General features: G+C 46.4%; 1 protein-coding gene across 1 annotated transcript in view; it reads left to right on the forward strand.

The window, feature by feature from the left end:
- LOC140690632 (uncharacterized) overlaps nt 1-15,070 on the forward strand; it is a 168,037-nt gene continuing 152,967 nt past the window's right edge. Inside the window, exon 1 of the transcript XR_012065909.1 lies at nt 1-68. The gene's annotated coding sequence lies outside the window, so the exon portion shown is untranslated. The remainder of the gene's footprint in view (nt 69-15,070) is intronic.

A 15,070-nucleotide genomic window follows, 5' to 3' on the forward strand; every position in this document is an offset into this window, starting at 1 on the left:
AGACTTGGGAAAAGAAAGCGCCAACTCAGAGCATGCTTCTATCTCCTCCCTCAGTGTTTCTGCCCCAGGTAAATGCCCTTAATACTTTTTCTGGTGTTAGGATGGTGGTGCTTGTTGATGTCACTTGTTTTTATAGTGAGCGTGATCACAGTGTTGAAAGCAGGGCTTGGTTCACTTAAAAATGAGCCGAGGAGTAGGGGCAGGGCTATACTTAATATGTTTGAGTTGTTCTGCAGGAGCTAAGGCCCCCACCCAGGTGGAGAATGGTAACTTCAGGCTGAGCACGAGATTCCTGGAACACGGCCCTATTACCTACCACCACCTAGTCAGAAGAATGTCACACACCTGGAAGCCCTCAAGCCTCATTTTGCCTATTAAAAACTTTACCCTAAAAAAAAAAAAAGAAAAAAATTCAACTCAAAACCATCAGAGAGTTCAGGGTTTTTGAGCACGAGCCACTGTTCTCCTTGTTTGGCCCTGCAGTAAAAACTTTCTCTACTCAAAAAAAAGAGATGAGGGCATGAGGCTGTGACTTTCTCCATCCTCCCCTCTCCCAGGGTGAAACATGTGACAATCGATTTTAAAAAGATATAGTCCTAAACTAGTCCAGCCCAACTAGTGTGTGTTAAAAGGAGCAGAACATCAGAGGCATTTTGGAGACCCAGGAAAATTTCAGTCCTAAAGATCTCCTGGCAAATTTTTGTTTGGTTTTGTTTTTTTGTTTTTCTAAAATTGTGGGGCAGACTAGTAATATAGAGGGAAAAATAGTGGTCCAGAAATATTTTTTCATAGAACAGCCTTATTGCGATATTGTTCACACACCATGAAGTCCATCCATTTAAATGGTACAATTCAGCGGCTTTTAGCATATTCACAGTGGTGCAGCCATTATTATTCCTGAACGTTTTCATCACTTCAGAAAAAACAGTGGAAATGAATGATTTATCCACCCCTCCCCAGTGGTGGTTCGAAAGAAGTTTCCTGGCTGTTCCTGACCCTAAATTAACTTGTTACATTCCATAAAAAGTCTGGTAGGAATTCTAATCAGAATTGCATTGAATCTATATATCAGAACAGGAAGAATTAATGTCTTTATGGCGCTAACTTTTTCTACCCATAAATGTATCTGGGACCCTATCTTTTCATCTGTCCAGAGGCTGGCCTATGGAAAGTCTTCACTAATTTGTTGGGTTTGTGAATAATGAGATTAAATATAACATTGGTTGCAACTGTAGCTTTTCACAAAAGAGAAAAGAACCTCAGTGAAGCCAAATGACTCTCTGATGGTCAGAAAGAGTGACAGCCATTGCTGGAGTGATCGAGTAGACTTGGTGCTTGCAACCATTGTTCTCCACCACCTACAGCTAAGGGGATTACAGTGTTCTTTTATTTATTTATTTATTTTTAAAATTATTATTTTTTATTAAAGTGTAATCAGTTTACAATGTTAGTTTCAGGTGTACAGCAGAGATTCAGTTATATATATGCATATGTACATGTATATTTTTCAGATTGTTTTCACTACATCTCATTACAAGAAATTTAATATAGTTCCCTGTGCTATACAGTAGGTCCTTGTCATTTATTTATTTTATATTTAGCAATGTGTATCTGATCATACTAAACTAAACTGTCCCTCCCCCTTTCCCACTTGCTAACCACAGTTTGCTATGTCCATGAGTATTTCTAGCAACATCCTTTTTACTAGTAATATATGCTGGTTGGCTGCCTTCATTTTCAGTAATTCCATCTTCTCTGTGGGCGTTTTTCTTCTGGTGGTCTTTATGTGGTTTGCACACGTGTTCATAGAGATCTGTATTTGGGAGAACTCCAGGCCTCGTGTAGTGCCTGGCACGGAGCTCCCGCTGAGCTCATGCTTGAACTGGGAAAAACCATATAAAAGTTGGAATTTCCACTGTGGTTGAGACTTCCAGGTTTCTATAACCTGTTTAGCCCACCTTAATATTGGCGGCTCCCATACTGGATAATTTGGTGGAACTGCATGTTACTACGGTGTAGAGAGAGAGCTTGTATGCTTCTTCTCTTTCCTTTTTCTAACACTCATTCTCCTGGGCCTCACACATCCTTCCCCAGTAGTGCCCAGGGCTGGCTTGGTGCTGCGCTGAGGCAAGATTTGCAAATAAGGCCCTTTCCTCATCTCTTCTGAGCCTCCGTTTCCTTCTCTGTACAATGAGGGCTTAGACTAGATAAGTGCTTTTTGGTTTCTTTTAAACCTATGTCTCCTTTTGAGAAACAGAACTCAAATCTCTGCTCCAACCCTAATTCTTCAGATTTTGATACGTCCTCCAAGGGGTGACACAGCTCTTTGTTGAAAGTTAATGTGACTTTGGTTCTTTCCAGGTAGCACAGAAAAGACTTAAGAGATTTATTGCAGGGAGGGGGCAGTATGTCACACTTTCTAGTGTGAGAACTAAAGCAGGGGCTTGGATTTAAATACAGCCTCTGATGTGGCCTCTCTCTAATCTTGAACAGTGTGATAAACCTCTCTTTTCCTCTGTTTCTTCATGTGTCAAGTTGGAGTGATATTATTTTAGGCTTTTTTGAAACAATATACACATAAGACATTTGTGTCTCAGTAGAAACCTGACCTGTTAGAGAATCAGGGGTTTCTTAAAAAAAAAAATCTTGTCCATAGCACTCTGTCTATGTGTAATTTGAATTTCCTGGAGTGTGTAGGTTGAGACTCAAGTCCATCATGGGAAAGGTGGCCCCTGGGACTGTGTGCCCCAGATGGCCCCCTCCTCCCCAGTCCTCTTCCTCTCAGTCCAGGATGAAGTTCCTGCCATTAAAATTACACAGAGTTCTTGTGGATATGGCTTTTAATTTTATTGTTTCACTGGGGAGTGCTGCTGTCATTATTTCCGTGGTCAGGTTTTGGTGACTTGAAGGCTATGCAATTGGGGGTTCCTATTTAAGAAAAAGAAAACAAAGTTACAAATACAAAATTAGACCTAGGGTGGTGGCAGGGGCTCTTGAAAGTGGGGACGATTAGCTTTGTTAGCTTCAGGTGCAGTGGCCTCTGGCCATGAGGACCCATCCTTGTGCTCTGGAGTTGGAGGGACCAGTGGGTTCAGTGGGAATGTTTACTGAGTGTATCTCATGGGCTGTGCATTGTCCTATTTGTACTGTGTGTTCCTTATTTAAGACAGTGAGCTCATTTAATCTCAATAGCCTCTTTAAAAAATTAGACTTTTTATTTTGAGATGTAATGAAGATTCCCATGCAGTTGTAAGAGCTGATACGGAGACAGCCTATGTACTCTTTGCCCAATTTTCCTTAACGTTTCCATCTTGCAAGGTTGGGGTACAATTCATTATTTACTCACTAACCCTTTGAGATTTGTGTTATTACTCCGATTTCTATTCGTGATTAAACTGGGGTTTAGAGAAGCACACAGGCCATCCCAGGTCACCCACATTGTTAGTGTAGAGTCGGGTGGGACAAGGGCTTGGGATTTCCAGACAGTACCATTATGATTGTGGCAGGGAGCAGCATTCATTTGCTTGTTTATTCATTCATTCAACAAACATTTATTGAGTACACTCTGTGGGTCAGATGCTTTCATACGGTTATCTAATTCTACAGCAGTACTGAGAATCAGCTAATGTTTTCTTTTTTCATCTGTGAAAATTAACTCTCAGAGGTCATAAAACCTCCCACAGGAAATACAGCTCATAAAGGAAGGATTAGAAAATTTGTACATCCCCCCTTTTTATGTAGGTGGTACCCTAGGCATTTTGTATTTGCAATCTGCCTTGATCTAGATATATTCTTGTAAGGCAAGGTGTTTTGTTTTGTTTTGTTTTGTTTTGTTTTGTTTTGTTTTTAATTGAAGAACAGTCAAGTTTACAATGTTGTGTTAATTGCAATGTTTTTTCTTTTTAATTTTTAATTAATTTTTATGGAGTAAATAAGTTTATTTTTTGTTTCTTTTTTTAAATGAGATACTGGGGATTGAACCCAGGACCTCGTGCATGCTAAGTATGTGCTCAATCCCTGGACTGTACCCTCCTCCCCAGGGCGAGTTTTCTTATCCATTATTTTGCAGCGTAGGAGATCAAGTAAATTGGAGTTGAAATCCAGATCTTTTGATCCCACTGTGGTTCTTTTCATTATATTCTGCTGAGGGGTGTGGAAGCAGTTCCTTTTTTCATTCATTCATTCAACATTTTTGAACAACAGGGCCTAGCTAGATGTTGGAAACAGAAAACAAGAAATGACCCTTTTCTGCAGGGGCTGGAAGCCTAGACCAAAAGCAGGATAATATGATCCTAGCTACGGTAGCCATGTGCAGACTCTGAGGACAGACTGTACCCCCGGCTTTGCTTGGGCTTCCCTTGCCTTCTGGCTGGTACACACAGGTCACCGCATCCCAGAGGGGCCTGCAGCCCACAGCACAGCGTGTACCTCAGTCTCCTCTCCCCTCTTGGCAGGGCCTGCAACATGAGCATCCCTGACTACGTGCAGTGTGCTGAGGACCACGAGACTCTCCCCATGGTGGTCCAGCACGTGGGGATCATCTTGGAAGAGAATATCTTATGCATCTATAGACAGATCTCCTCAGTGAGGCAGGTCAGGTTTGGCGGCTACCAGCAGTCATTCTCTATCCACTACAGGTACCACTACCCACACAAGAACGAGTGGGGAGACTTCCAGACCCACCAAAGGGTCATGGGCCTCGTCACCATCACTGACCGCTTGGCCAAGGACTGGCTGCAGATCGAGGAGCTCTCTGTGCAGAGGAGCTGTGTGGCAACACGCAGGACGATTTGTGGCTCTTCGTCTTTGTGCTGAAGAGCGAGCTCGCCGAACAGCTGCACACTGATTTGGCCTTGTACCCCAGCTACGAGGACTGTGGGACGGTGGAGAAGAGGATCAAGGACTTCATCGAGTCGCTCTTCATCGTGCTCGAGTCCGAGCACCTGGACAGGGTCACCAACAATTTTAGGGACAAGATCCCCCTCCTCTACATCCCATTTGAGAAAAGGGACTTGGTGGGGCTGGACACAGACAGCAGGTAAGCCTACGTGGAGTCCCGGCCGCCCTGGCTGTGTGCCTGGTTTGCTTTCCTACCTCCAGAAAGGGATCAGCAAGAAGGGGAGCTGTCTTGCAGCCAAGGGGGGAGGGAGATGCAGTCTGACGGTTTTCAAAGTTTTAAAAATGAATTCATCTTTAGTTCAGAGAGATCCATTTAGGGTTAGTTTGGATACTTACACCCCCTTTCCAACCAAGACCCCTGGTGGGACCCCTGGAGTTGCTGTCCAATAGGTTAGCCACAGCCAAAGAGGCTGGGAGCGCTGGGGAGGAGGCTGGTCTAGACTAAGATGTGTAGAAGTTCAAATGGACATCAGACACTGAGACTTGTCTAGAAAAAAGAATGTAAACTATCTTGATAATTTCTATATTTACTATATGTCAAAATGATAGTATGATACATATTACATTAAATTAGATCTGTTCTTAGAATCACTTTGAAGAATTTGTTTTTCTACTTTTTTAAATGTGGCAACTGGAAAACTTTCTTTGTGTGACTCTCATTGCATTTCCGTTGTCCTGGGACAGTCTTGTCCATCTGATGTATAGGTGAGAGGCTGAATCCCGAGACGCAGCAGATCAAGGCACTAGCTGAGCTGGGGCTGGAGCCCGTGTCTCCTGCCTCCCAGGGTGTTCTTCCTGCCCGACAGCCACCATGCCAGCTTCGGACAACAGAAACACCGCCAGGGATTTCCGAAGAAGCTCCGTACGCAGGGGAAGGCTTGTCACGGAGTATGGGACAGAGTATGGAAAGGTTCATCCTCACTTTGTCCCTGTGATTAGGTCAGTGACCCCACTTTGCCCCGGAATTGCAGACGAGCTCTTCTGGGCCATCTGCCCCCCTCCGCCACCCTCTGCTCTTCTTCCCTGTGTGGCCATCGTGCCGTCCCTCGGGCAGAAGAGGGAGAGATGCCTTTGCTGAGAGGTGGTCCCCCTTTGCTGCCGAGAGCGAGGGAAGCTGTGTCCCCCGGCCTCGGGCCTCGGGCACTGAGTCTGCTCTCCCTGCGCTGGAAAGCACGCAAGGCGGTCTCATAGGTGACGGTTGGTGGTCCTGGCATATGCTACTGGGCCCGCTATGGAGTCGAGGCTCCGTAATTCTTGGACTTATCTAAGGTCAGACCATACTTTCTGGGTTTTGGTAAGTTAGAGAAGACACCAGAGAACTGACAAAAAGAATGTCCCGGCCAGACCTGTGAATGAAAGGCACAGGGGACCCGAGTCCCACCTGCGTGTGGTGCCTGGCGGGCTCTGGATGAATTTTCAGTTCCTCCCCGGACATGCCTCTATGGCTTAAGGAAATGGCGAGACATGTTGTGGCCATGATGTGTACTTGTCCTCGCAGGGCTCTGTGATCTACACACCTAAGCTCCCTTCTGCTCCTTGGAGATGAGGTGTCACTTTTAGGGTCCTGGGCACTGCTGAGGGCACAGATGCCAGCACCAGGCCACTACCAGCCTGGCTCTGTTCACTTCACCTGTCACCTCCTGCTGAGCCCCCAGGCGTTAGGTGAGAGAGGTACATTGGTGACGTACTAAGGTGGGGCTACACGTGCGCACAGCGCTGCAGCATCAGCAGGGCCACCTTCTACCCCTGGACAGACTGGTGGGTGAGCGGTGGAATCCTGGAGCCCTGCTCCAGCCCCCTGGCCTCCTCTTTTGTCATAGGAGGCACTGGTGACATACTTACTCAGCAACTGCTTGGCTATGAGTCTGCAGACCCACCGGAGATTGCCAGCTTGTTTTTACTTTTTGAAGTCTGTCTTCGGGATTTGGCGGAGGAGCTAGTTTCAGGACAGTGTGCTTAGTGCATAGTGATTGACACAGTCACCATTGTTTACCCAGAACCTCGTCTACCAGGCACAGCTCTGAGCATCAAAATACAGCAGCACATTAAACCTCCCTCCTGTTGGATCTGTCTATTCTGGTACCAGAAGCGCTAAGCCAGCATCTGAACGTCAGTGAGATAACACAGCCAGTGAGCTCTGATCAAACACGTTCTCCTCCCATAATTTTACTCCATTATTACTTTTATTCCATAGTCACCCAACTTTTAAAACAATGCTTTGGTACAGGAGCAGAGCCTAATTCTCTCCTGCTACTCTTGGTGGGAGTGAGTAAAACTGTCCAGCCTGAAATGCGACCAAGTTTTCTAGATCAAAAGCTGTCTAGGCGCATGTAGGTGGAGTTTTGGTTTGGGGCGCTGACGATGTTGGGCTCCCCACTACAGTGTCGCTCCCCTCAGGCCCCTGGCTTCCCCGGAGCAGGAGGTGAGGGTGGGTCTCACTGTCCCCACGTCTCTGGCCTCATCAAACTCATGTAAATTCTTATATTCATGCTGTCAAAGTTATTTTGGTTGTTGTGTATTTCTAACTTTTGCTTGTTCCTCTTTTCCTTTTTCTCTCGTACCACCCTGTGAGCAAGCTGTTGGGTCTCAAAAGGTGGGTTGTGCACACCCTGCATTGGAAATACCTACATTTCACTTTGTGCTTCCTCCATCGCTTTAAAAAGCAAAAACTTATCAACTGCCTCGATCCATTTATTATCCTAGTCATCTTATTATTTTCTAATGCTTTGGAATTTTTGCTTTGTTAACACATCACGCACTGGTGTTTGATACCTGTTAAAATCCTTGCTTGGAGGAGCCTGTTTGGTCTTCCTTATATTGGTCACAAATGAGCCATTATTAATTTTGCTTGTTTGTTTTGAGGAAGTGAGATGCGAATTGATTTAGGTGGCATCTGACGGAGGTTTTTCATGGATATTTTCACTTGGAAAGTCAAAGTCTGCAGTACCTTGCTTGATTCTGGCTTTTACTCGCACGCGGTTCCTGGCCGTCGCTGTGTAACGGGCCTGACGGCGCTTCCTGGCCAGCGGTCACTGGGGAGGACATGGAAGGCTGGGGTGGTGAGCAGCCCACAAGGGGTGCTGTTGGAGGAAGCAGTTTTCTTTTGCCTTTGCCTTCCCAATGCCATTTACTTTACTTTGCCTTCATAAAGGGGCAGAAGTGGGTCTAAAATCCATGTCACTCTTTTGTTCCCTTTACGACTCTGGTTTCTCTCAGTATCAGGACAATGTGGCCTTCTGCTAAGTAGCTGGCTCACTTGGATCTGTTGGACACTGGGACCACTAACGGGGACCATAGCTTCCTCGCTGCTTCAGCCAGTGGGCATTCAGAGCCTGGTCTGTAGTTTGCTTAAGCAGCTGTGCAGGCCTCCCTGCAATAGCCTTTACTTTTAACCCATGTTGGCATTAAGTAGCTGACTCTGTGTCTGTTGCAGCTGACGTCCACCACTGATGGCCGTGTCGTTAGTTTGCGGTAGTGAGTCCCCAACACCCCAGTCAGCCGTGAAGGAAGATGCCTTGACCGACCTAGAACCTTGCATTTTCACACACACCCTGGTTCATCTCACCCAGAGAAGGGTTTGGCCACCACCGTCATGCTGGCCATGAGACCTTGTTTCTCCTTTCATGCTCTGGTCCAATTGTGGACACTTCATCCTTCACTGACTTGGTATTTCCTGAGACAGGCCAGACTTTCTGAAAGAGTCCAGCACATTCTCGGGGGGAACAGAACAGAAGTAAGTGTCGCAAGTAGAAGGAGTCCAGGCTTTTCTGGTTGGCAAATGCAGGCTGGGATCAGTGATGGCCAGGCTGTGCCCTGGACACAGGCCTTTCCCATGGCCCCCGAGAGCCCAGGGCCGGAGTGAGAACAGCCTTGCCTGGGTTCCTCCATCATCATCTGCTCACTGGCAAGTGTGTCTGCTAGTTAGGAGCTCCCCCAAACCTTGGGCCCTTCAAAGTTCAGACCACGGGAGAATCTTGAGTCCCTTCTCCTGGGCCTCCTTTGTGAGAATCCAGTGCCTTCTGTGGTGACCAGGGCCAGGAGATGCCTCCCCCTCCAGGGAGCTCCCTTCGGAGGACTATGACTCACTGCACCATGCTGTGAGCTTGTGGGGTTCCGGCCGTGGTCTCTGCAGAACCACACTTGAGACTGGCTTAGCGACGGAAATGACAAGACTGATTCTAGGGCAGGGCTAGGGGGAGGGAACAGGGGAAATTGAACGTGATCTCAAACACTAAGTGGGTGCTGGGGCTGTTACGAAAATGGGGAGCCTGGGAGGTACCTGCCAGGAATCGAATTCCAGAGTAAATGGTGGACATGAGGCATTTTTAAGATGCCATATTTCATCCAAGTTAGGACTTCAAAGAGGCATTCGGGTCTATGAGCCTGGGGCTCAGGTGAAGGAGCCGGACTACAGATACACGTTGGGAGTCATCATTCTTAGCTGGTGTTCACAGCCGTGCAGGTGGATGAGCTCATCTTGAGAGCTGCAGACTGAGGCTGAGTGGGGGCAGGGTTGTACCTGTGTTGGAGGAAAGCCCAGACCATGCAGCTTTGGTGTGTCAGTCAGCGGAGTTTGCGAAATCCAGAACAATGGCACTTATCCTCAAGGGGCCGGGGTCTGGGCCGGGCCACCCAGGAAGAAATCTGAAAGGAGGGTTGTGGCCACGTGTGCGCGTCTTGGGACGATGCACAGGCTGTAGGGTCCGGGAGGGGAAACTTCTCAGAAGGTAGAGTTGGAGTGGGGAGTGGGGAGAAGGTAGTCACTCTCACCTGTGAGGGAGGGAGGGAGGCCTAGGGAGTCCCTACCCTACCGGACTCGCTTTCCCATGAACAGAAGGCAAACATACAGAGTATCTGAGGTGAGAAGGGATGGGCGCTGGGAGAGGAGCCAAAGTGGAGAATGGTGGTTGGATAGTTCTGAAATAGTCTCCCTGCAAAATAGAGTTAAAAAAAACCTAGACTCTTAAGAACATTGATAGTGACCGGGTAGGAGGCAGTTTTTCTGGCCTCCTAAGGGTAAATCATGTATCCGAGGATACACAGAAGGATCGGGTAGTCTGGCCCGGGGGCTTGACCCTTACCAGGGGGAACAGTGCAAGTTTAAAGGGGGAGAAGGGCAGCGGAGGGAAACTAGCCAGGCCCCGTGTCAGGTACCAGTCGGCCGCCCTACTTGCGTGTTGCATTCACATCCATGCCTCCCAGGTGGGTGGTGGCAGCCCCCTTTTGCAGATTGGGAAGCCTTCTCAGAGGGGTTAAGGAATTGGTCCGTTTAGTGTCTAGTAAATGCTGTAGCAGGATTCAAGCAGGGCCTTGTCAGACTTCAAGGGCATGTTTTCTCTCCTAATTCCGGTACCTCCCTGTTGTGCCTGGAATGGTGAAGTGGGTCAGTTTTGGAGCCTTTCAGAAAAAGTGCGATTTAGGTGCCTTAGGACTGTTTCACAAAGCTCAGTGTTCTTTGATGGTTCGGAAGCACCCCAGTGTTTTACGCCCCACAGGGGTAAGGTCTTACTCCTTTGACGATGACGTGGTTGCAAATGACGTACAGGTGCAAAACCAGACTTAGCAGCTTCTGAAGGGAAACTCTCCAGTTCTCCCTTGATCGGCTTTCTTCCGCGGGATGTAACTGTGCTGCAGTGTAGGCCTGAGCTTTCCGTATGGAGTGAGGGTTTGATATCCAAAGTTAGCATACAATGGTCAGATGAAGAAAATCGAAGTTGACAATTTATTTTTGGGTTTCATTAGACAAGATATACTATCAGTTAATGGCCAATATAGCGAATGAAATTGAGTACAGAACATTGCATTTGTTACTTTCTATTTAGAGTTCTCTTACAGCATAAGTTTGCCTGCTTTGGAACATCAGCTCCACCGTCAGGGTGCCTATCAGTGTTTTGGTGTGATTGTATTTACACAATGAATGTAATCTGGGCTTCCTCAGCCCCAAACACTCCAGTGCAGAATCACGGTCTGTAGCCATCTCTTAGTCATGCAAATACTTCTAAAATTATATGATGCTAGAAAACAAAGAAGAGAGAGAGAGAGATTGCCTTTATCAAAGTTCCTTTCAATTCTAACAGCAAACTGTTTTTGAGCAGCTCTGGTTTCCTTTGGATATGAATATATACATTTCTTTGCATGTAACCTGGGTTTTGGACTAGAACACCAAGTTCTTGCTGTCCACAAGCCACAAAAATAGTAGCCAAATTGCACACGTGTGAAATAGTTTATTCTTTTTTCTGAGAAAGTATCCTTGAATTTGCGACTTGGGCTGTGATTTTTGCTTTTTGCTTCTCCCACCCCTCTTGTTATCTCTCACTCCTTCCCACGTGGCCGTGGTCTCAAAGGAGCGGGCAAACACCCAGTTGGTCACCATGCAGTGCTGCTGTAGAGGGAGCCCATCCAAGACCTAAAGGACATTATCAGAGAGGATTTCCTGGAAGAAATGGGCTCTACATTCAGTTGTGAGGACAGAGTAAGAGTCAGCCAGGAGAAGGAGTCAAGAATGTGGCTCAGGTGGCAAGTGTAGCCCGGGCAGAGGCCTGGAGGCTTGTGGAGTGGGGACTCGGGGAGAGTGCCCTATGCGGTCCAGGGTGGAGGGTGCCCTGCTGGGGAGGACACTGGAGAGGGCCTGGGGTGGAGGGCTTTGGAAGAGGTTGGGTTTTACTAGAACTGACACCGGAGGCAGCTAGGGTGTCAGGAGGAAGTGACAGGTACTCCTGGTTTTGCTTCTGATGTTCTACAGGAAGATGTGGTCGGGACGGGCAATAGCAACACTGTCCATTTGTGACCCACCCCTTCATTCATTTATTCATAACATGCACACTTCTGAGTGTGTAGGGGAGAGGGATGGACCCACAGTAGTAAGCAAATCGTACTTGCCTCTTGCGAGCTTAGCAGTTTCAGAAGTTGACTCAGCATAGAATGTTCTAGGAACACAACAGGGGCACCTAACTAAAAGTGTGGGGGTTGGAGGCAAGGAAGGCTTCCTTTAGATATAGTGAAAATGAATCTGGATGCGAGTGGGAAGTAGCAGGTGGTCAGGGGACCCCTGAGGTCACTGGGGAGCTAGGTACTGCAGTGAGGCTGGGCGATTAAGGGCAGGGGTGGGGCTAGCCCTGAAGGGTTTGAAGCAGGGGTGATGTAATCAAATTTGTGTTTTGGGAAGGCTGCTCTAGCTGTGTTTTTGTGTGTGTGTGTGTGTGTGTGTGCATTTGGGAACAAAGGGAGGGTGCCACCAAGTGAGAGGGTCATTAGAATACAATTCACAGGCTGGGAGATGACCAGTGGGAGAGGGGCATCGGGGCTGCCTGGGGACGGAAGGGGCAGTGCAGATGCAGTATCTTCTTATGGGGAAGGCTTGTTAGCCGTGCCGCCCTAGCGGCGCCTTGTGGCTGGAAGAAAACAGTTGGAAGCCGCCAGGTGGACTTTCCTCTTCTCTCCTTCCCTGCCTTCTGTGATGATCTTTGCTCAGCCAACATTTGTGACAGAACAGCTAAATTTCAGGGTAGCACAGGAGTTTGTTGAGCTCGTTTGAGTGAGATCTTGTAGGAATTATGTGTGTGTTGAGATCTGCACGTTCACTTATTTAGAAATGCCCAGTCATTTGCATTTCCATACAGGTTTTTATTCGTGTTAAATTTGCCTTTTTGGTGAGAGAAAATTGAATACAGCTACTGTTTTTCTCAAAAACAAAAACTTATCTTTAAAGAAATTTAATATTCAAAAGAATAGGAATATTTAAAAATGATAAAGCAAGGCTTTGGTGTAATTTCTTTGATTTCTGAGTTGATGTGGAGTTACAGCCTTTGCATTACTTAATAGCACATTCTTGTCAGTATTTAAAGAGCTATTAGTGAGTGCCCCAGGCCCCACCTCTCAAAGCATCACTAAAGCTTGCTCTGAAATATTGAGGCCATAAAGGTCTTGTTTGCAGAATCCAAAAGGTTGGTTTATAATATGCAGCATAGCTCTCTTTATAAAATAACAAAAGGTTCAAAATTAAGAAATTGGAACATACTTGATTTTTTTTTTAAAGCTGAAACATAAACATTCTTGTGTTAATGTTGCGACTGGAAATTTTGGAAAGACAACTCCTACAGTAATATTATGTATGTGAAATACATGTATGCCTTTCATGTTTGAAAAGAAACTATGCAGTGTTTTTCGAAGTCAGGAGCATTCCAGCTCAGATACTGGCAGTGATGGTTGCTGGTTTTCAATGGCATAGCCTAAATTTGCCTTCTTTGCTTTTTTTTTCCTTTTTCTGTAGTGAGAGGTTTGAGTAGTGCTTTGCCAGCATGCTTTCGGGGCAATTTTGGGGCAGATGTCATGCACCAGCAGTGAGACATTTCTGTGCATTTTACTTTCTGGACATCAACTGGCCGGGACGCTGCAGGACTCCCTGGTCCATCACCATTTGTCCTGGAGCTGTTCCAGACAGTGAATGACTTTCTGTGGCTTGGAGGTAAGGTGATCTGATGCAGATGACAAGATGTGTAGTTAAAGTGCTGTTATTTGAAATAAGAGGAAACCTAGAAAAATGGCTCTAAAATACAGGATGAGGGAGGAGAATTCTCTGAGCTGCCTGCAGTGGGGAAACTTCTCAGGTGACTCCCTCACTGTGTATCCTGTCACACTCCCTCACAGCCCTGCAAAGCAGTCCTTCTTAAGCAAGCATGCACTTTCTCAGAAACACGTTGAATTTCCTTGTGCTGTAAAGGAAAAGCCCAGCTGGGCTAACAAGCTAAGTCACAAATCTTAGTATAACAAGTGTCGGATTACTGATCTGAGTTCTGCTGGGCTAACTCATAAATCTGAAATTTAGTGTCAGTCTATTGGTTTAACGAGCTCAGTCACAAATTTAAGTGTGATAAGTGTCGGTTTACTGATATAAGTTCTGCCGGGCTAACTTGTAAATCTGAAGTTTAGTGTCAATTTCCTGGGCTAACAAGCTAACTCGTAAATCCAAGCTCAACAAGTGTCAGTAACGTGATCTGTTCCAAATTGATAAGCTCCAGTGTACTGATTCCTTGTTTTTTGTTGTTTGAACCTTATTGGCTAATAGCCCCATACTTGTAATTAACCCTATAAAACCTCATGTGCAGGTCTTGGAGGTGCTCAGAGCTTCGGAGCAGAAGCCCCTCTGAGCCCGCAGGCGTAATAAATCTGAGTACTCCAACCCTCCAAGTGGTGCTTGTTTCTTGGCTGGCCTGTCATTCCCATAACATTTCCTCTGTTTGTTGGCCTTTTTTAAAAGCACATCTTGCCCTTTGCTTAAATGCCATCCCCTGTTAGTCACCTCTGACACATATTGTTCCAGACCTCATCCATATATAGCTGCTAAATTGATGAACAGAATGTAGTATCTCCATGCAGTGGAATATTATTCAGATATAAGAATGAAAAAATGAAAAAGAAAAAGAAAGGGGAAGATGAAAACGGCCACCTGCTCTTGGAAATCCACCCTGACTGCTCAACCTGCACTTTTCATTTTGAATCTCCACTCCTTATGCTCCACTCTACTCTTTTTGATAGTACTTACCACATACTGATAAACCTTAACATTTTCAAAAAAAAAAGAAAAAGAAAAAGGTGCAGATACCACTTCAACATGGACAAGCCTTGATAACAGCACGTTAAGTGAAAGGAACCAGACACAAACGGCCACATATTGTTGACTTCGGTGATCTGAAATGCCCAGAATAGGCACATGCAGAGGCAGAGAGCAGGTGATGGTTGCAAGGGGCTGGGTGGAGGGGGGATGGGGAGTGACAACTAGTGGACAGGGGGTTTCTTTTGGGATGATGGAGCATTCTGGAAATAGATGGTGGTGAGGGCTGCATAACCGTGAGTGTGCAGAAGACTGCTGGGCGCTGTCTCTGTGAGTGCCTGTTGTTGGGGCGGCTTTATTTTGTTCTCACCCTGCAATGTGAAGAGTCATCTTGTGCTGAGGCCGTTCTACTTGTGTGAGTGGTGAGACTCAGGGACTTTGCAGAGTCATGTTTCTTTTTCCCCCTTACTAAGTGTAGGCAAAAAAGGATTAAGCCTGAGAAAGTGCTCCATCTGCAGAAATGTCTTTCAGTTTTGCACGTGTAAAAATCTTGAGATATTTTTAATCGTTGAGGACAGTCTGTGGGGGGAAACAGCCCGTGAAGCCTGGGTGAGACATGGA

Source organism: Vicugna pacos, chromosome 3, assembly GCF_048564905.1.
Source record: "Vicugna pacos chromosome 3, VicPac4, whole genome shotgun sequence".
NCBI lineage: Eukaryota > Metazoa > Chordata > Mammalia > Artiodactyla > Camelidae > Vicugna > Vicugna pacos.